Here is a 22,594-nt window from a genome sequence, read left to right as displayed (position 1 = left end):
ATGTCCAAATATCATAGCTCCTGTGTTACAAGCCATTGTGGTCTCTTGCCTAGCATAGCTGCCTGGCAATCCTCGTCCTTCCTTCGCCCTCCACTCTGCTTAGTGGCAACATTGATTCAAAAAGCCCAGCACCTTTCAGCTCCATTGTCCCTCTTAGGTTCACCCACCCTCTCCCGCTTGGTCACTCAGGCCTCCTAGATGCTATTCCTAAATGCCCAGCAAATTCTCCTTTGTCCTTGCCCTTCCTTGACACCAAAGTAGGGTGAAGTCCCTGCCTCCTTCAAGTCCTGGTTTAAATCTAACCTCCACAGGATGACCTTGGCCACCACATTAGAAGCAGCCACCTGTTGCCATCTCTGCTCTGAAAGCCCCAAGTTCTCTTACTTGGTTTGAGACAGGCTGACTCCACGGTAGGCTTCAAATTGGCAGTTGTTCAAGAGACACGGCTTAAATCTGTTTCCCAGAAGTAGGCAAGTCTAGGCAACTCCAGGCCTCAGAAGCTGCCCTGCCACCTGGCCTGAGGCAAGTACAATAGTGGGTCAGTGGCAGTTTCCAGACTTCCCCAGCAACAGTTTCCAGATTTCCCCAGCAACAGTTTCCAGACTTCCCCAGCAACAGTTTCCAGACTTCCCCAGCAACAGTTTCCAGACTTCCCCAGCAACAGTTTCCAGACTTCCCAGCAACAGTTTCCCCTACACCCTAGCAAAGATACTGGAAAGTCTCTAGAGACAGAGCCAACAGATTAAGACAGAGGTCACCTACCCCTCCCTGGAATTCCCCTAATGTGTTTTAAATTGAGCCTGTGAGCTCACTTCAGAATCTCCGTCGTGTTGGATTTCCAAAGAATAAAACACTCTTTGCATTTATGCGCTATTTGAGTCTGGGATATCATTCTTTGGCATTCATGGACCCTTATAGATATGCATTTCTTCCCCCTGTAGAGCGTGCACTCCATTGATAAAGCTTTTTGCTATGGCTGCCCTCACCACCTCCCTGCTTCAGACCAAGTCGTTGGGGTGGGAACGTTTTATTTACTGAAGTATTGACTCTGCCTAGACTCGAGTTTGTCATGCAGTTGCTACTCCATATCCATTTGCTAGAATGGGGGCATGCTGGTGCACAGCTGGCTAGGGCAGGATTTTGAGTTGGAGACACAATCAGGGCCGCACAGTAAGATTCTGCCTCAACAGTCAGTCAATGGTTGTTGCCTAAATGACTAAACGAATGGATTCAAGTGTAAAATTATTTTCATAGTACTGTACATCAGAAAGTGTCGTCAAATTTTGGAAGGGAAGAGATTGTAGCACGCTTGTGGGGAAGGGGCGGATCTTCTTACTGGAGGAAAGCCGGGGCTCTTGGCATACTCTGATCTGATGTTTTCTTGTACATCCTTCAAAGCTTTTACAAATCCCCCCAAAACTATCCGTCATCTCCTGATTGCTTCATTTTCTTGTCCCCAACCTTCAGAATCCCAATGTTTATTTTTTCTCCTCCAGACCAAGTATTTTCTGAAAATTTTCTGTAAGAAAATAGCTTTATGTAAAAGTATCCACCCGATCTAAAGCAGTCTGGTTTAGTACCCGGGTCTTGTTTTCCTCGTCTGTACAGAAAAAGCAGGGGCTGTAGATATCCCACAGAGTTGTGTGAAGTTCAAACAATTAATACAAATTCCAGGTCAGTGGTTATGTAGCAAGACCTTTCTATGTGCTGCTTATTTTTATTCTGAATAGATTATATCACAAACAAATATGCTTAATTTAAGTCTGTATTATATCATTTTACTTTATAAATGATATTTGTCAATATAATGAGAAATAAAAGAATATTACATGATCACATCTGCATTGAAGAAAATGTATGCATGGGTTTACACCAAATTTGGAGTGATGTAACCTAAATATGAAATCAGTGGTGTGGTCAAAATTCGTTTTGGAAAAGTTCAAAAAGAATGTCAAAATGATGGGCAGTGAATGCTCAGACCAGCAACATCTTGAATATAACAAATAACTTGTAGGATTTGAAACAGAGAAAGGACATAGCTTTTAAAGTGTCAAAGAAAGAGAAACTGAGTCATTTTGAACACAGCCTGAGCTGTGAGTTACAAGGATCCCACATTACAGGTACTGACTTGCTCTCAAGTCACTTTCCTATGAGCACCCTGCATAGGGTGACCCAGGTGTGGGGACAGGGAAGCCATATTTAACACTGGCCAATGCCTTTTCAAATGCCTCTAGCAGATCATGGAGCAGATACTTCTGGTATCTTCAGAAGTCTGAGGATATCTGCTGAGAACCTGTAATATAAAGTCAATTCATAAGTGTGGGAGAATTTAGAATAAACCTTAAATACTATAAACACATTTAGAAATCATTGTTTTACTGCTGAGAAAAATTACTGTATTGAGAGGTCCAGTAAAAGTGTCCCCTTTGAAATAGCATTCTAATCATAAGGATGATGGAAGACTGAGACAGAGAAAGAGGCATCACACAGACGCCTGAGGGACCTGGGACCAAAGGACAGGTGGGTATGTTCATAAAGCAAAACCCGAGAGTGCACACAGCTGGATTCCTGAAAAAAAAAGTCACATAGCAGTACGGCCTAGTGCATACAAAGGTGATACCTAAAGCATTAATATTTCCAAAGATGGCCAGTCAGTTTCTCTTATTACAAATAAAATATCCACCCTTCCTTCAAAAGATCTGTATGTTCTGGGTTTTTGTGGGCTCTCAACATCAACATTACTTCCCTGTCTGATCACCTTAAACAAAATCTCTTCAAGTATACAAATGTTGCAATCTACTTGGTATCTTTAAGATGAATGAATATTCTGAAAAGGCAAAAAGGGAGTTTCTTAAGAGCAAGCACACAAGGTAATCCCAGAAGGAAGAATTAAGGGAGGAACCGAAGCTCAAGCCTGTTAGGCCCCCAGAAACAGAAAGCATCACATTTGCAAAATGAATGGAAACATTAGTCAATCAGTAGGAAACAAGAAATAAGCACTCAAAAATTTAAAACATGGAAGTCAAGGGCTAAGGGTCTGATTCAGTGGCACAGTATGTGCCTAGCCTGGGAGAGGATATAGGCTGGTAATATTCCAAAATGAGAGTCAAGACAAAAACTCTCAACAGAATAATTTGAAGAATCGGTTGAAGAAATCATCTAATGATAAAAAAAGAGATGGCATGGGAGAGACAATGAAAAACACTAAAGGAGAAACAGTCCATGAGATCAAATAGAAGTTTGGAGAAGAGAAAATAATAAATATTCAGAGATGACATATTTCTTCTTTGCATTGCTGTAACCAATATTTCTTGTGTAAACAACTTAAAGAGAAGAACTATTATATTTAGATCATGGTGTCATCAATGTCTATCCATCATGGTAGAGACGAATCAGCAGGACAAAGCATTTCCCGTTACAGCCAGGAAGAGGAAGAAGCTGCAGTAGACAGGTTCAGGTGTAACTATCTTCCTACCACCTCTCTCCTCCAGCTAGCCCCATTGATGGTGGTTTGAATGGTCACAATAGGGATTTTAATGCTTGGTCACCAGGGAGTGTCACTTTTAAGAGGTGTGGCCACTTTGGGCACCATCTATTGTTATAAAAATATAAAAAATTAAAAAAAAAGTACTGTTGTCTTTTGCCCCACTAGGTCCTGTACTGCAGTGTCCCAAGATATCTGCTAGATATCTTGGCAGAAACACATCCCAACTTCGCCGCGGTGGCCCAGTGTCTCTAGCCGCCGCACACTTTCCTACACTCAAACCCTCACATGAAAGAACACACAGCACAATAATCTTAGATCCAATTGATAAGATACAATTGCCCACTTAAACATACAAAGCCCAGTACCATCCAGTCTCCTCCTCCTCCTTCAAACTTTTCTCCCGCCCATCCTTCCTTCTCATCCAATGACACCCCTCCTTCTGTCTTGTACCTGCCTCACCTGAGACATCATCCCACACTGGAGGAAGTATGTCAGTGAGGGTAGACCTTGAGGTTGCAAATGCTCAAGCCAGGCCCAGTGTCTGACTCCTTTCCTGCTGCCTATCAATCCAAATGTAGAACTCTGAGATCCTTCTCCAGTGCCATGTCCCCTGTGTGCCGCCGTGCTTCCTGCCGTGATGATAGTTGAGTAAGCCTTTGAACTGTAAGCCAGCCCTAAGAAGAAATGTTTTCCTTAGTTAGAGTCGCTGTGCTCTTCTCAGTAATAGAGACCCTAACCAAGACACTGATCAAAATCAATACAGCTCTCCAAAAAATGATACCAAGGCATGAGTCATGGGGGGTGGGGGATTTAAATTCAAACCCTGAAGGATAAAAATATGTGAACATTTTTGAACTGGAAAATAAAAATGTCCCCAACTAAAGAGCACATACCAAAATACATGCGAGCAAATTAATAAAGGAGAAGCATCTAAACGCATCACAGAAGCCCTCGGAATACCAGAAATAATGAGAATTTAATAATATCTTGAGATGAAACTTAAGTAACACACAGAGCATCAGAAACCAAAGCTACCCTGGCAGCCTAGAAAGCCAAGAAAAGGACAGCATTTTAGACTGGAATTAGGCAAATGGAAAGTTGGGAGGGGGGACTGTAGATGTTTTAAGAGCCTGAAGTTACTTGAAGATATGCAACACTGAAAGGAAAAGTGAAATGCCAGGAAATAGTGAAGTTCCCTCACAGAGGAGCTGCAGAAACACTAGTTCAGATTCAGCAGAATTGAGAGCAAACTAAAAGGTTCCCTGGCTTGCAACCCCATAAGAACAACAATGCCAACCAACCAGAGCTTCCAGGGACTAAACCACTACCCAAAGACAATACATGGACTGACCCAGGCTCCAACTGCATATGCCAGTGGAAGGGGAATCCCTTGGTCCTGCCAAGGTTGGACCCCCTAGTGCAGAGGAATGTGGGAGGGGCAGCAGTAAGGGGGGATGGATGGGGGAATACCCTTATCGGGGAGGGAGAAGAGATAGGGGCTTATGGACAGGAAACCGGGAAAGGCATATTTACATTTGAAATGTAAATAAAGAAATATATCCAATAAAAAAGAAATGCAAATACATAAAATGTCCAATAAAAATAAATAAATTTTTTAAAAAAAGTTCCCTGGCAGGGCTAGAGAGATGGCTCAGTGGTTAAGACCTCTGGCTGCTCTTCCAGAGGACCTGAGTTCAATTCCCAGCACCCACAAGGTGGCTCACAACCATCTGTAATGGGATCTGATGCCCTTTCTGGTCAGTGTCAATATACTCATATACAATTAAAAGGAAAAGTTTCTTGGGAACAAGGGCACACTAGGATCTTTAGTGCAATAGAACAATTGATACCTTGAGTTAGTGGAAATAACAGCAAAAAACCTGCCATCATAATGGTTACAAGCCCCAGTAACAGACTGCCCACAAGAAGTTACACATGCGACTGTTGCTGACCTTGTTTTAAACTGTGGCAAAGTGCAAAACACAATCCACAACTTTCTCATTTTTATTAGTTCTTTGAGGACTTCGTACAAGTACATGGATCATATTCACCCACCCAGCTCCTTCTAAATCCATCCCCGATTCCCTAGCCAACCAACTTCATGGCTTTTGTTCTTAAACCAAGAAACACAGTCTGCGCTACTCCTAAACTCTTGGATCTGTGGTCTTCACTGAAGGGTAATCCCCTCACCAGGTGTCACTCCCCAACTTTAACCATTTAAAGGATACAATACCAATTGTTACAATTACATTCTACAATTGGATGGGTGGGAGCTGTCTCTGACTTGGTTGCCTGAGATTGGAAACCCTTCCCCTCATTGGACTGCCCGGCTGGGGCTCAGTGGGAAAAGACATGCTTAGTCCTGCTGGGACTAGATGTTCCAGACAGAGTAGTACCCAAAGGGGGTTACCCCTTCAGTAAGGAGAAGGGAAGAGGGTAATGGGGAGAATGGTTTGTAAGGGCAGGAGAGGAAGGAGAGGAGAGGAGAAGGGAGAAGTTACAGTCTGGATGTAAAGTGAATAGATAGATAGATAGATAGATAGATAGATAGATAGATGGAGTTAAAAAATAAAAATAAAACAAGATAAAAAGCCCACTGTGTACAAAGAAAGGAAGCAATCCACTGAGAAGATATGATTATAAAAATATACACATCAACTTTTTGCATACCCAATTTCATAAAACAAATCCTAAGAACATAAAGGGACAGATAGGTCCAGATACAATAATAATGATAACTTATATATACAAGTCTTGTCGATAGATAAATAGGCTAAACAATAAAGATTAGCAATGAAACTTCAAAATTAAGTTGAGCCATAGATCAAATGGATTTAACGGAATATTCCACATAGTCATGGCATATGAATTATTTTCAGCATCTCTTAGAACGTTCTTCAAAAAAAAAATTACATTTTAGGCAGTAAAGAAAAATCTTAACAAGTTAAAAAATACTGTTCTTGTATTGCATCAGTTTATAATGGCATAAAACAACTTAAGCTACATTAAACATAAAGACCTACTAATATTTAAAATTAGACTTGCAGTCTAGAGAGGTGGATCAGCAGTTAAGAGCACTGGCTGCTCTTCCAGAGGGCCTGGGTTTGAGTCCTAGCACCCACATGGCAGCTGAAAGTCATCTGTACAGTTTCATATGACCCAATGCCCTCCTCATTCCTCAGAGGGTACTACACACATGTCATGGACAGACATGCGTGCAGGCAAAACACCCATCTAGATATAAAACTAATAATAAAAATTATATATATATATGTATATATATTTAACTTTTGAACCCTGGATGTGAAAATTCCAAATTATTCTTTGGCTGTGCATGATCTTTTGCAATCCACTTTAAATTTTGTGATCAACTTCTCTATTTCTAGGAAGAAAATATCATTTGGATTTTGCTAGGAATTGACTTGAATCCTGAGGCCCCATTGCGCAACACTCCCATCTTCAGCAATATGAGGTTTCTGGCGCACATCTAAGTGGTCATTTGGGTCTTCTATGATTTATTTCAACAGTGTGTGTGTGTGTGTGTGTGTGTGTGTGTGTGTGTGTGTGTGTGTGTGTGTCTGTCATTCGTGCACACACGCACACAAATCTTCTACATCCTTAGTTAAACTCATTCTTAAGTATTTTATTCTATACTTGTTGTTATTATGGGTGAAATTGTTCCTTAACATCCAGATTGTTCATGTCTGGTGTATGGACATATGATTGATTTTTATCTTGTTTTCTGTATCTTTGCTTTGTAATTGTAGTGGTGTGGGAGTGTGAGAGGTTATGCAATCTGCTAATGGATGATTTCTCTTTCTTCAGTGCATGTGACCTTTGTTCTCCACACCTCTCATGGCTCTGGCCAGAACTTTGGAGACAATGTTAAATGGAAGAAATGAAAGAGCTCTGTCTTTGTTTCCTGATAAAAGTTTTCAATATTTCATCAATGAACATGACATTACTTGCGAACTCTTACAAATGTCACATATTATGTTAAGTTTGTTCCCTTTCCTTGTGTTTTGAGTGTTGCTTGTTTTGTTTTGTTTTTCTTTGTAGTGTTATGGATTGGATTAAGGCCTGTGTGCCCTCCTTGGATTGTTTATCAAGGAACTGGAGTTCTGATAGAGTGAATTCGACCATTGCCCCTTTTCTGCAATACTTTGGAAGACTTTTGAGAAACCTATGTAATTTTTCTTGACCTGTTTATAAAAATCTGAGAAGTCAGCTGGCCTGAACTTTTCTTTCTAGACAATTCACTCTCTTGTTGCAGATCTGCCCACCCACAGCTTTAATTTCTTTTTGAGTCTGTTTTGGGAATTTACATGTTTCCAACAATGTATGTCTGTCTCACTAAAGCTGCGATGCTCTTCATAGGATTAGGAAGCATATCTTAATTTCATATAAAAGCATAAAAGACCAAAAATAGTGACTGGAACCCTGGGCAAAACAGAATGCTAGAACTGTTGCAACACTTTATTTCAAACTTCACTACAAAACCATAGTAACAAAAACACCAATGGTCCTAGTATAGAAATGCCATATATAAGCCAAATGAAATTGAAGACTCTGTTATAAACTCACACAGCCACAGCCATCTGATTCTTGACAACTGTGCCAAAAATATCCAACAGAGAAAAGAGCACTGAGAAAGGTGGGGATTCACACATAGAAGAATAAAATAAGATCCAAAATGGGCCAAATGCCCGAATGTAACACTTCAAGCTCTAGAATTGCCAGAGAAAAACACTTCAAGGTACAGGCATGGGCAACATGTTTCTGAATAGGACTCTAGTAGGTCAAGAACTGCAGAGGGTGAATGCATTGAATTTTGAAGCTCATGCACAGCACAAGAACCAGTTAAGAGTCAGTCCATCTACAGAATGTGAGAACAACTTTAAAGGTATTCATTTGACAGGGCATTAGTATCCAGAATATATAAAGACCTTAAACTTAAACAACAAAAGAGCAGATGATGAAATTGGTAAATGGGCAAATGAATTTGCAGACTACTTTCCAACAGAAAACAAATGGTATATTGAGACATGGAAGGTGTTTGACACTTTTAGCTAACAAGGAAATGCAAGTCAAAACTACACCAAGAGCAGTGAGATAGGTCAATGGATAGAAGCATTTGCTGCTGGCCTAGATGACCTCAGTCTGCTACGTGGGACCCACATGGTAGGAAGAAAGGAAAGACTTCTCCCAAATTGTTCTCTGACCACCATTCCATGCTTTAAGCCCACCTCCCCCCACACATACAAATAAATAAATAACATAGAAATATGATTTTAATTACACCAAGATTCTTGATCAGACAGAATTCAGCTTTTAAGAAAATAAAACTTACCAACTGCTATGGAGAATATGGGACAAGGGGAAGATTTATAAATGTTAAAGATATGAATTAGTACAGTTGCTGTGACAATCAGTATGGGATGAAGGGTCATTTTCATCCCATTTTGTCTGCACTCAGAAACTACACCATAACCATTTGCTACCCATCCTAAATGTAAGGTACTTTGCTTCCTTAACTGATCTGCCTGTCTGGGTTGCTCTGAGGCAAGAAGCTGCAGTCTTCAGTTTAGCACCTCAGAGTTAAACAGGGAGAGATTAGGTAAAGTGGCTTTTGCTCTCTTTCTCAGCAGAAATTGCATGGCTCTAAGTTGGAATTTTGGGAAGAAAAGGGAAGGGAGGCCTGTTTCTACTCTTTGTTCTCAACACTGGCATGATTTTTCAGAGTGTGATCGCCTGTAAAAAGTTCACTACGAGTTTGCACATAAATTTGGGTCACAAATTGAATTCGTGGCTTATTACAGAGAATGTCCACATGCATATCCACGAGGCGTAATTATGGCTAAACATTCCTCATTTGTTACTATCTTACAGGTTCATGGAGAGTTAAAATCTTTGCATCCCCATTTTGAAGTGGTGGTGACCCTAGCATGCTGGTTATTTCTGCAGAATAAATGCTCTTTGTTCTTGCATACTCTTTGAGTCTGTGGTCTAGCAATTTTCAAACCCTAACAGGGAGTTCTTCAAAACCTAGAAACAGAAATGCCATATGGTCTAGCTGTAAGTCAGCCTATAACAGAGATAACTACATAGTTAAAAATCAAAAAGAAAATAGGAGTCTCTATAAAAATGATGTGGAAGACAGATGAAAACAGATGCTACCATACCCCTAACAAAGAAAAGAGAAACAATGAGATAGAATTCATCATTGAAATGATCATCTAATAATAATGTCCAGATACAAAAAGAACAATTGGATTTATACAATAAAGAACCTAGTAGGTGGTAAGAAAAGATTGCCTAAATTATGGAGTCCAAAAGATGGTCTAGTAAGATCATTAGTTCATAAAGATAAAGAAAATGTTCTTAGGGCTTTCAAGGGAGTGAGGTGGGGGGTAAAATAAGGTCAAATGCAAAAACAAAACAAGACAACAGTAACAACAAAATAGTACCAAACTTCAAACACAGCACAGAAAAAAATGGCATCAAAGTAGCAGTATTTTCAGGAAACCCAGAAAAGAAAGTTCCCTGGGGTAAAGAGAGAAAAAAGTGACTTAAAGATGCCAGAGTTTAGGAACTGCTATACACGGGTTTCTTCCTGGCTAGCAAAAGAGGGGTGTGCCCCAACCAAAAGCTGACAAGGAACCGTATGGGAAAGGGATCCAGGTGAGATTTTCATAGTTAACCTAGACCTGAGGATAAGGGAGCCTGACAACGTAGATAAAAGGGTAGAGTATAGAAAGTATACATCCTGATAAAGTAAAAAGAATAAAACAACAAATAATGTGTTGAAAATAGTGATGAAAATGGCAAAGTGGGATAAAATGAAAGTTTAAGGATGCCATTTGTTGTAAACAAATAAATAAAAAAATAAACAGTTGTAAAGTTCCTATGCACAGTAACAAGGAAAAGTGAACACTTGAGTCAAAAGCTGAACAATCCTAAAATTCCCCCACATGAATGAATCAAAAGCAAAAAGCACATAAAATATAACATTATAAGATAACATGTCAGCCCAAAAGATGCCCCAACATATAAAAAAGACACGTGCTCCACTATGTTCATTGCAGCCTTATTTATAATAGCCAGAAGCTGGAAAGAACCCAGATGCCCTTCAACAGAGGAATGGATACAGAAAATGTGGTACATCTACACAATGGAATATTACTCAGCTATCAAAAACAACGACTTTATGAAATTCGTAGGCAAATGGTTGGAAATGGAAAACATCATCCTGAGTGAGCTAACCCAATCACAGAAAGACATACATGGTATGCACTCATTGATAAGTGGCTATTAGCCCAAATGCTTGAATTACCCTAGATGCCTAGAACAAATGAAACTCAAGACGGATGATCAAAATGTGAATGCTTCACTCCTTCTTTAAAAGGGGAACAAGAATACCCTTGGCAGGGAAGAGAGAGGCAAAGATTAAAACAGAGACTGAAGGAACACCCATTCAGAGCCTGCCCCACATGTGGCCCATACATATACAGCCACCCAATTAGACAAGATGGATGAAGCAAAGAAGTGCAGACCGACAGGAGCCGGATGTAGATCGCTCCTGAGAGACACAGCCAGAATACAGCAAATACAGAGGCGAATGCCAGCAGCAAACCACTGAACTGAGAATAGGACCCCCGTTGAAGGAATCAGAGAAAGAACTGGAAGAGCTTGAAGGGGCTCGAGACCCCATATGTACAACAATGCCAAGCAACCAGAGCTTCCAGGGACTAAGCCACTACCTAAAGACTATACATGGACTGATCCTGGACTCTGACCTCATAGGCAGCAATGAATATCCTAGTAAGAGCACCAGTGGAAGGGGAAGCCCTGGGTCCTGCTAAGACTGAACCCCCAGTGAACTAGACTGTTGGGGGGAGGGCGGCAATGGGGGGAGGGTTGGGAGGGGAACACCCATAAGGAAGGGGAGGGGGGAGGGGGATGTTTGCCCGGATACCGGGAAAGGGAATAACACTCGAAATGTATATAAGAAATACTCAAGTTAATAAAAAAAAAAAAAAGATAACATGTCAGAATTGAGATCAAACTTCAAAAAGGCTGATTTTGGCTTAACTTACCTACTGAAAAAGATTCCCAAATTTTCTAGGATGTATGAACAAGGTACTAAAATACAGTGACTCAAAACAGCGAAGAGACTGACTTCCACATATTGTGAATAAAAATAAGACAAGGGTTGGAGTGACGGTTTAGCAGTTCAGTGTGTTTGCTGCACTTGTGGAGGAACAGAGTCTGATTTCCAGCACCCACATCCCGCAGCTCACAATTGCCTGCAATTCGAGATCCAGGGAGTCTTGTGCCCTCTGCTGGTCTTTTTAGTCACTGTGCACACTGCACATACAAAAGAAGCAGGCATGCATGCATACATTTTTTAAGATTATTAAAATAATTAAAGCCAAGTATACCAAAGATTAAGAGATTAATAAAAACAAAATTCCACTTTAGGTGAGGTGTGGGTGAATTGTTTTGTATCTTGGATATTGGGTAAACTGTTCTGTGATTAAATGCACACATGTATCTGAAGAAAGACTGACAAACTCATTTAAAATAACAAACTCATTTAAAATAATTTTAATAAGCATTTTGGATAGAAAAAACTCAGAAGAAATATCAATGACACACTGGGGAAAATAGTGCAATACACGCTACAATTTTTTTAGCAAAACAAACAAGCAAACAAACAACAAAGAACCTTTGTAACCTGGGGGAGAGACAAAAATCATAAATAAGAATATGCAAAAGGCATGAACAAGCAATTCAAAAAAGATTTACAACACCCTAATCATGTGAAAATATGTATTCTACATGCCCAGTCTATGAAGATGCAGACACTTTCATATGTCACTGGTACGAAGCAAATGAATATAAATGTTTTGGAAGACGTTAGAGGAAAATATAAATATCTAAACAGTTTCCTTCAATTCACCATTAATACTTTTAAACTATTTATTCTGGAAACATACTTACAGCAAAATTATCCACTAGGATAGTACTGGTTAATGGTCATTGAAAAACCCTAGAATCTACGAGGGCCAGACATCACATGCCTGTAGGGAGACACTTGTTAAAAGGCACACATCATGGATATGGCAATCCATTTAAGAACATGTAACTTGTATTTAACCATCTGACATATCTAACTATTAAAGAAAAGATAAATGCTTATTTAAGAGAGAAAGGAGGGGGTCTGTGCTCTTTAAAATATATTGATGTCAGTAAAGATAACAAGATCAGAAAATATTGGAATATTACTGAAAGAATGACTGTTAAGAGATAGAGAACAAAACATATTATGTGACCCTGGAGTGGACACTGTGATAGAGGGAAAATATGTTAGAATTGTTGGGTCAACTGGCAACATTGGGAAATGAATGGTTATGTTGGATTGAAAAACCCTTTCAGGCTAGAGAGATGGCTCAGAAGTTAAGAGCACTGACTGTTCTTCCAGAGGTCCTGAGTTCAGTTCCCAGCACCCACATGGTGGCTCACAACCATCTGTAATGGAATCTTATGCTCACTTTTGGTGTGTCTGAAGACAGCTACAGAGTACTGTAAATATGAGATTTAAAACTATCAGCTCCTTTTCAGCAAATGGTGCTGGTTCAACTGGAGGTCAACATGTAGAAGAATGCAGATCGATCCATGCTTATCACCCTGTACAAAGCTTAAGTCCAAGTGGATCAAGGACCTCCACATCACACCAGATACACTTAAACTAATAGAAGAGAAAATGGGGAAGCATCTCGAACACATGGGCACTGGAGAAAATTTCCTGAACAAAACACCAATGGCTTATGCTCTAAGATCAAGAATCGACAAATGGGATCTCATAAAACTGCAAAGCTTCTGTAAGGCAAAGGACACTGTGGTTAGGACAAAACGGCAACCAACAGATTGGGAAAAGATCTTTACCAATCCTACAACAGATAGAGGCCTTATATCCAAAATATACAAAGAACTCAAGAAGTTAGACTGCAGGGAGACAAATAACCCTATTAAAAATGGGGTTCAGAGCTAAACAAAGAATTCACAGATGAGGAATGTAGAATGGCTGAGAAACACCTAAAGAAATGTTCGACATCTTTAGTCATAAGGGAAATGCAAATCAAAACAACCCTGAGATTTCACCTCACACCAGTGAGAATGGCTAAGATCAAAAACTCAGGTGACAGCAGATGCTGGCGAGGATGTGGAGAAAGAGGAACACTCCTCCATTGTTGGTGGGATTGCAGACTGGTACAACCATTCTGGAAATCAGTCTGGAGGTTCCTCAGAAAATTGGACATTGAACTGCCTGATGATCCAGCTATACCTCTCTTGGGCATATACCCAAAAGATGCCCCAACATATAAAAAAGACACGTGCTCCACTATGTTCATAGCAGCCTTATTTATAATAGCCAGAAGCTCGAAAGAACCCAGATGCCCTTCAACAGAGGAATGGATACAGAAAAGGTGGTACATCTACACAATGGAATATTACTCAGATATCAAAAACAATGACTTTATGAAATTCATAGGCAAATGGAGGGAACTGGAAAATATCATCCTGAGTGAGGTAACCCAATCACAGAAAAACACACATGGTATGCATTCATTGATAAGTGGCTATTAGCCCAAATGCTTGAATTACCCTAGATACACGGAACACATGAAACTCAAGAAGAATGACCAAAATGCAAACACTTCACTCCTTCTTTAAAAGGGGAACAAGAATACCCTTGGCAGGGAATAGAGAGGCAAAGATTAAGACAGAGGCAGAAGGAACACCCATTCAGAGTCTGCCCCACATGTGGCCCATACATATACAGCCACCCAATTAGACAAGATGGATGAAGCAAAGAGGTGCAGGCCAACAGGAACCGGATATAGATCGCTCCTGAGAGACACAGCCAGAATACAGCAAATACATAGGCGAATGCCAGCAGCAAACCACTGAACTGAGAATGGGACTCCCATTGAAGGAATCAGAGAAAGAACTGGAAGAGCTTGAAGGTGCTCGAGACCCCATATGAACAACAATGCCAACCAACCAGAGCTTCCAGGGACTAAGCCACTACACAAAGACTATACATGGACTGACCCTGGGCTCCAACCTCATAGGTAGCATTGAATTGCCTAGTAAGAGCACCATTGGAAGGGGAAGCCCTGGGTCCTGCTAAGACTGAACCCCCAGTGAACGTGATTGTTGGATGGAGGGCGGTAATGGGGGGAGGATGGGGAGGGGAACACTCATCTAGAAGGGGAGAGGAAGGGGTTAGGGTATGTTGGCCCGGAAACCGGGAAAGGGAATAACAATCGAAATGTAAATAAGAAATACTCAAGTTAATAAAGAAAAAAAAACTATCAGCTCCATCTCCAGCACCACATCTGCCTGTGGGCTGCCATGCTTCCCACATAACAATAAGGGACTGAACCTCTGAGACTGTAAGCCAGCCCCTAATAGATGTCCTTTATAAGAGTCATGTCTCTTATAAAGTAAAGTAAATCAATCTTAAAAAGAAAGGAAGAAAAACACTCTCCAGTGTTAAATTTAACAGAAGTTGGAAATAAACCCCCTAGTCTTAGACAACACACACTGCCATGTTTTTAGATAAAGGGTCATGATGTGTATTGCTTACTTTCATTGTCTCAAAGAACCATGTGCATGAGAACGGAGTGGGGAAGACGGGAGAGACAGAGGGGGAGAGAAGAGCACGGGATATTTCCTGAGCTGCAGGTGAATCTGGGTAAGACCACATGGGTCTTCTTTATATTAACATGTTCTTATAACTTTTTAAGTAAAATTTATATTACTTTTTTAAAAAATGTTAAAAAATATTGTAAAATTCATCTAAGAAAGACAGTAATTCTTGGTTTCTTTAGTCACGGAAAGAGATGTCCCTGCGTAAACAACGCTCAGGATGAACCAGGATCATTCATTCTGCCTCACTCTCCCTGTTCCAGAATGGCTGAAAAATAAGGATATTAGAAGTTTGGGATAGTTCACTTGTGTTGTAATAAATTTTATCTGCAGCCAAGTTACTCTTATTTATGAAGACATCAGAAAACAGTCTTTCCCAGGAAGTGTTTTTTTTTTTTTTATATCCTTACAACTTTATCTAATGCTAGGTTGCAGCAGATTATAGAGAGAATTATAGTGCCATGTCTTGTATCAGTGTCTGGTTAAAAAACAAACAAACAAAAATTATCTATTGTCATTAAAGCTAATTTATCTAGTACCAAATCACAAAGCATGCTAAGTAAGTAAATGCCGATGAGACTTACACTTTAACATGTCAAAAAGATATACAATATTCTATGACTTAGGAAGCTACAAACTGGAATTTCACAGACAAGGATAATTGCTCAACTAGATAATGGTAGAGAAGAAACATAAATGAGTTGAATTCTTCATTTGGTACTGAGAAATCAGAAAATTATGCATTCTCTTGAGTTTGACAATTTGTGGAAGCTAATTAGAAAAATATAAAACAGCTTAATTAAGTCTAATTAAATCAGTATCTTTCATGGTTCTATGATGCACTGCTGGCCTTAGGCAAGACTTGGAATCCAAAATGGCTCCTGGGATAGCTTCTGATGGCAAAGCAATAAACAGATGTTGCAGAAAGGCCTTCAGCAATCAAAACCAACCTGATTATAAAGTGATGTCTTAGGGCCTTATTGCTGTGAAGAAACACCCTGACCAAGGTAACTCTTATAAAGGACATTTATTTAGGGCTGGCTTACAGTCTCAGAGGTTCAGTCCCTTATTGCCATGGTGGGAAGCATTGCAATGTCCAGGCAGATGCGGTGCTGGAAAAAGAGCTGAGAGTTTTAAATCTTGATGGAAGAGCAGCCAGGAAGAGACTAGCTCTGCAGGTATACACACCGGGTAGAGCTTGAGCATAGAGATCTCAAAGATCAACCCCACTTCCTCCAACAAGGCCACAACTCTTAGTAGTGCCATTCCTCATGGGACAAGCATTCAAACATATGAGTCTATGGGGGTGAACCTATTCAAACAACCACAAGTGAGTAAAAGACTTGGGTAGGTCTTTTTCCTCAAAAAAATGTACAAATGTGGTACTGGGCACATAGTTCAGGTGGTAGAGTGCTTGCCTAGCATACACAGAGCCCCGAGCCCCATCCCCAATAACGCATAAACTGGATGGGGTGGCCCCTACTTGTAATCAAAGAATTTGCGAGGACCAGATGGTCTAACAAGTCAGCCTTGGTTATCAATCTAGGGAGTTTAAGACCAATCTGGGATGCATGAGAACCCATTATTTTCAAAAAGAGAAGCAAATGGCCACTAAGCACATGAAAAGATGTTCAATGGCACTAATCACTAGGACACACAAGCCAAAACTATAACAAGAACTGAGGACACAGTTCGATGGAAGCATGCTTGCCTACCATACACAAGGCCCTAGTTTTGATCTCTAGCCCTGTAAAAGAAAGAACATTAGAAATGATGGTGATATATTCCCTGCACCCCACATGAGTGTCTACTCTCATTAAAACAGAAAATAAGATTTGAGAGGGATATGGAAAAACTGGAATCTTCGTGTGTGCTTTGGCGAGAATGCAAAATGGGTTTAGTCAATGAAGAAACCGGTATGGCTGCTCCTCAAGTAAAATTGGGAGTAGCATATGATTTAACGATCTCACTTCTGTTATAAAATCCAAAGAATTGGAAGTAGAGTTGTGCAGAGACATGTGTGTACCCACACTCAGGACCTTCACTCAAGACAGCAGGAATGGAAGCAACCCCGGTAACTAAGACAGCAAAGTGAAGTACACATATGTGACAGAATATGACACATCCTTCACAAAGGAAGGTGTCGGACACAGGCTATGACATGGAGGAGCACTGTGTTACGTGAAATTAGCTGCTCACAGAATGACACCCTAGAATCCCAGTCATGCATGTAAATCTAGAGACAAAAAGCAGAATTGCATGTGCTATGGAGAGAGAATGGTGAATTGCTGTTTAATACATAGATTTTCAGTTCTGTGAGATAAAGCATTCTGAAAATGAGTGTGGTAGATGGTTATCTAACTACAGATGAATTGTTACTGTACATACTCAGGTGATTGAGAGTAGCAACTGTAATATATATGTATGTATATGTATATATATATTACATGTGTATATAATACTTGTGTATATATGCATATACATACACATATATGTATATTTACTATGATAAAATGCAATTAAAACAGCTAAATACCTTTAAAATTTATGAGAAAAATCATGCTTCTAGCAGTGCCTCATCTTTCTTCTGAGAATAATAAATCCTGGCTAAGATCCCGGTAGATACCACTGTCTATGAAAAGCTGATGATGCCCCATACTTACTGGTCAGAAATAGTGTGTTATCTCACCTATTTGACCATAACGGTGGAAACTCCAAGAAGAGCTCAACCATTACAGAAAGATGATACATGCAGGTCAATATCTAACAGCCCTTCCAGACTTTAAGAAGTGGTGAGCAAAAGGCTCACAAGGCCGGAAAGCTGTCCCACCCCTGTGGCCTCATGGCAAACTCCTGGTAACAAGTTGACAAAGGAGACAAGTCTCTGAGGTCAGAGATGGTTCTGTACCACATGCCAAGACCAAACTCAAAATGAACAGCATGATAGCCCCACTTAAGCAGAACCCTGAACACGGGGAGGAACAAAATCCTTCCTGTGGGGATATGGTGATGTAAGAAGAGATGACCATCAAGTTATCACACTTGACCACATGGCCAGAGATAATGCAAAAAATTTTTAAGTATATCTGTCATATATAAAGTATATATACGTAATGTTACATATGTGTCTTATGATAACTTGATTTTGTTTAAAAAACATGGATATATACAATCATAAGATTGAAAGTATCTGCATCATAACATCAGCCTTCTGGGGGTTTTCATTTTTCCCTTATATTTACTTATGGCTCTTTCCTCTCTAAGATTGGGTATTTTTCTATAATCAGGCAAAAACTGGCAAATGTTATTTGAAAGCATCTTCTTGATGACTTGGAATCATAGAATCATGCTCAGCATGCTCTGTGGAGTTTGTTTGGCCCAAAAGTCTGTCTTTGGGAAGCAACATGGAGGGTACTGGTCTGTGAAGAAATTCTATTGGGCCCTCACTTTAGCATAGTGTATGCCATAGATGGTGGAAGGATCTCTATTTCCTAGTCAGTAGGATAAATAAAATGGAATGGGGAGGCTTTCTGCTGCACTGTATCGTGATATCACAGACACATAGGCTTTGGGGTAAGATGACGTGTTTGATCCCTGTCTGTTGTTCTAGTCAAATGATATCGGGGCTTTGTCTTAGGGTTTTACTGCTGTGAACAGACACTATGACCAAGGCAAGTCTTATAAGGACAACAATTAATTGGGGCTGACTTACAAGTTCAGAGTTCAGTCCATTATCATCAAGGTGAGAGCATGGCAACATCCAGGCAGGCATGATGCAGAATTCTACATCTTCATCTAAAGGCTGCTAGCAGAATACTCACTTCCAGGCAGCTAGGGTGAGGGTCTTATAGCCCACACCCACACACCTACTCCAACAGGGCCTCACCTTCTAATAATGCCAATCATATACAAACCATCACAGCCGACTTCTGAGCTCAAATGTCCTTAATTGGAAAAAGAGATATTGCCAACTACCAGAGTGTGCCCAGAGTTATTCAAAATGATTCAAAGTCTTAGCCAGGATGGAGCTCTCGGTGGGAAGTGCCCATGCATTTCATCCTCTGGAAGGGAGAGTGGACCAGGGGAGTGGACCAAAGAGTTACTCAATTCTTCCCCAACACTGCAAGGCTGTGCAAAAAGAAAACCCAAAGTGTCCATTTATTTTCTAGTCCCCATCAACCATGATCTTTGAGGGATGAAATCATGTACATAGAATGGTTAGTGGAAAGAGAATTCTCTATGCTCCTCCCTTCTTCCCTGAGCCCCAATTCCTCCATAGGGCTCACTCAAACATGGACATAATGAATCTCTAGTCATGTCCAAGATTCCTGTAGCTATGTGAAAGCCCACTGAGTAGGAAATTAGTGTTTTGCTCTAGAATGCAACCAATTCTCTCTCAGGTCTCTATGTCACCTTTAATGATCAATTTAAGCATTTTGGGGGGCGGGGCATAAACTTGAGTGTAATGAGACAGGTTTTTGCCATCAGAAAAGGGTTTTTATAAACTTCATGGCCATAGTAAGTTCATCAGTCTATTCTTCCTCCACCTATATTCTTCCCACACACCATAAGGAGTTCTGTAGAATCCAGTGGTACATGGACACCCCCAGCCAGTGTAGTGTAGGCCTCAAACAGACAGATCCCATAGCTACTGTCTACCCAGATCCATAGCACTGAGTAGTGTCTGAGGAGAGCCAGAAACCAGCCACATAGGAATGCTTAACTGTCAGTCAACATGCTACAGCAGAAACATAGACAGAAATACACATACTATATACACAGGCACATACACACCATACACATACACATACACATGCACACAAACACACCATACACACAGATACACACTCGGCAGATTGAGATTCATAGCCTGCTATTATCCTTTTCTCGGTTTCACACTAGTAGGACCAAATGCTGTCCACAACCTTAGGATTTCTTTGAAGTCAGATGATGAATTCCTTTTATCCAACATTATCTCTAATCTGTGAAGAGGAGGTTACCCTCTCTGCTTCTTGGCTGTGGATTCAGGTTGACCAGTTGCCTCTCGATCCTTCCACTATGCCTTCCCTACTGTGATGAACTTATATTGCTCAGAACTAACTCTGTATTCCTGAAAGGAAGCATAAGAAAAGGCCAGACATGACTTAAGGGGGAAAATGGTACCAAAGAGGAGAAGAAAAGATTTCCTCTTGAATTCTCAAGTATCCTGGACACAAACATTCTGATATATGACAAGTAACACCAAGGCATTTCAAAGTCCAGAAGAGCAAAAGACCATGGTGTTGACACAGTCCACAGACTTATACTGAAACTGGGTCTGACCAATGTCATGTGGACATTTCAAGTGGACTTACTAAAAGCAACCTGAGCCAAGGAAAACTCATTAGGATGCTCCCAATCTTACCCCTCTGCCACTGTCAGGGTTCCCATTTCTAGCATGGCCCAAGTATGTGTCAGCTGAAATACTTCTACCCTGTCAAAACCCTCCTGCTTTGAAAGCCAGTTGTAGTTATAAAACTGTGAGGTGACTTACTCCATAAAATGTGATGTCTGATTAACCTGGAAGGGAAGAAAAATGAGGGAGAGAAGACAAAAAGAGAGTGGGAGAGATGAGGGGAGGAAAGAGGAGAGAGAGGGAGAGGAGGGGGAGAGGAGAAGAGAGGAGAGGAGAGGAGAGGAGAGGAGAGGAGAGGAGAGGAGAGGAGAGGAGAGGAGAGGAGGAAGGAAGAATATTCAGTTCCATCCTGTTTTCTCTGATGTAATATATTATGTCTGGGATTGACAGATCCATAGAAACATCTGGAACCCATCCTATTACTTCTGCTGTAGCAGTGAAGGAGTGATTTCTGGGTATTAATCAAACTCGGAGACACTATATGCCCACCACAGGGAAGCAGGTTTTTTCAATTTATTGTGTCAGAAGAGAGACTTCAGAAACGGGAGGGGAACATTTCCTTGTGATGTCAAGGTGGAGTCCTTGGAACTGTTGCCCCCTACATCAACACGCATCTATCTCTTTCAGGGACCATCCAAGCTTCAAGAAAACAAACCCCCACTGTTTCCTGAGGACAATCAACTAAGCAACATTTCATGTCCTTGGAGCCTCTGGCAGCCAGAGTGAGGACCGTCTCCGGACTCAAGCAAGAATGAGTGAGATTCTCATCTGCAGATCTCAGTGATTGCTCATAGCTCAAAAGAGTCCAATATGAAGAAGACTATCATGCAGTTAAAGCCTGGCAGAAACAGGCCGCTAAGTGGACAGTCACAGGTCAGAACTGACGACAAGCTTGAGACCAGGTTCTGTTCATTCCTAATTCACCTTGGTCTTGAAAGATCTTGGGGGCAGTCTGGAATGATTTGGACAGATGGGAGCTGCAAGTTCAGCCTGCTGTAAGGGACGGCCAATGCCATATGCACACACACGATGAACAGTCTGAAACAACATCAGCATTGTTATCAAGAACAATAATATTTATTTCCTGCGTCTACAGGGAAGATGGGCCTGTGTCAAAAAGGCAGTCGAAATAAGTGATCCGTTCTTTTCAATGACTTAAAAAGAGAAATATTTACAAGATTTTCACAATGCAGTCATCTGTTTATTCCCAAGAAATTCATCTAACTGTTATTTTAAATTACAGGAAAAAACAAGCATGGTCTCCGTCTTTCATGAGTTCAAAATTGTAGCAGTTTATTGGGAGCAAGATAACTAAGCCTTCCATTTTATTGTAGCTGATGATATGGTCTCAGCTATTAACCTTTAACAGCAGAGCCAGACTGCTCCTTTAAGTTCTAGACTTCTTTAGAAATCTAAACATTTCCCCCCAATATTCTTTTATTACTAACAATTTCTGGTTCAGTAAAAGTGCACCCCATTACAAGGCTGCGCTCAAAACTCTGAGAGCCATGTTTTAATGTCCTCCTGTAGGGCTTTCATTTTCTGTTGTCTGTTAATAAACCAAGAATAGCTTTCTGCAGGGGACAGAATCTTTATGATTAGCCTGTGAACCAGAGCAGCTGGTCTTCGTGGTAGAAGACGGAGCAGTTCTCTCTCTTTTTTTTCCCCTGACAACCACCTTTTCGCAAAGAGGTACATTTATATGCCGGTACATGCTAAACACATTGCAGCCCAATCATCACTGTGAAAGAAAATGTCAAATAAAAAGCTCTCCTCAGCTTAAGTACCCTTGAGTTTCTTCATTATGAACAAATTAGAAAAAAAAAAAAAAAGACTGAAAATCCTGTTGCATCCTGGGAATTGAATGTAACTGACAGAGGTGAACACTGTCAAGTGGTCTGCAGTGTTTCATTCAGGGCTCAAATGAAAAGCAGTTTCCAGGAGAGGCTGCGTCTTCATGGGAACTAGAGAGACCCTCACTCAAGCCACACAGA

At 40.6% G+C, this 22,594-nt stretch overlaps 1 long non-coding RNA gene across 7 annotated transcripts in view; it reads right to left on the bottom strand.

The window, feature by feature from the left end:
* LOC103693959 (uncharacterized) overlaps positions 1-10,992 on the bottom strand; it is a 62,391-nt gene extending 51,399 nt beyond the window's left edge. For 2 of the 7 annotated variants that reach the window (XR_596467.4, XR_005495143.2), the window contains exon 1: positions 385-10,992. This is a non-coding gene — a long non-coding RNA (uncharacterized LOC103693959). The remainder of the gene's footprint in view (positions 1-384) is intronic. The other 5 variants (XR_005495146.2, XR_005495148.2, XR_005495145.2 and 2 more) reach the window with 5 other exon arrangements.
* Between the last annotated feature and the right edge of the window lie 11,602 nt (positions 10,993-22,594).

This window comes from Rattus norvegicus, chromosome 16, assembly GCF_036323735.1.
Source record: "Rattus norvegicus strain BN/NHsdMcwi chromosome 16, GRCr8, whole genome shotgun sequence".
NCBI classification, from domain to species: Eukaryota; Metazoa; Chordata; class Mammalia; order Rodentia; family Muridae; genus Rattus; species Rattus norvegicus.
This window is presented reverse-complemented; position numbering and strand designations above follow the sequence as displayed.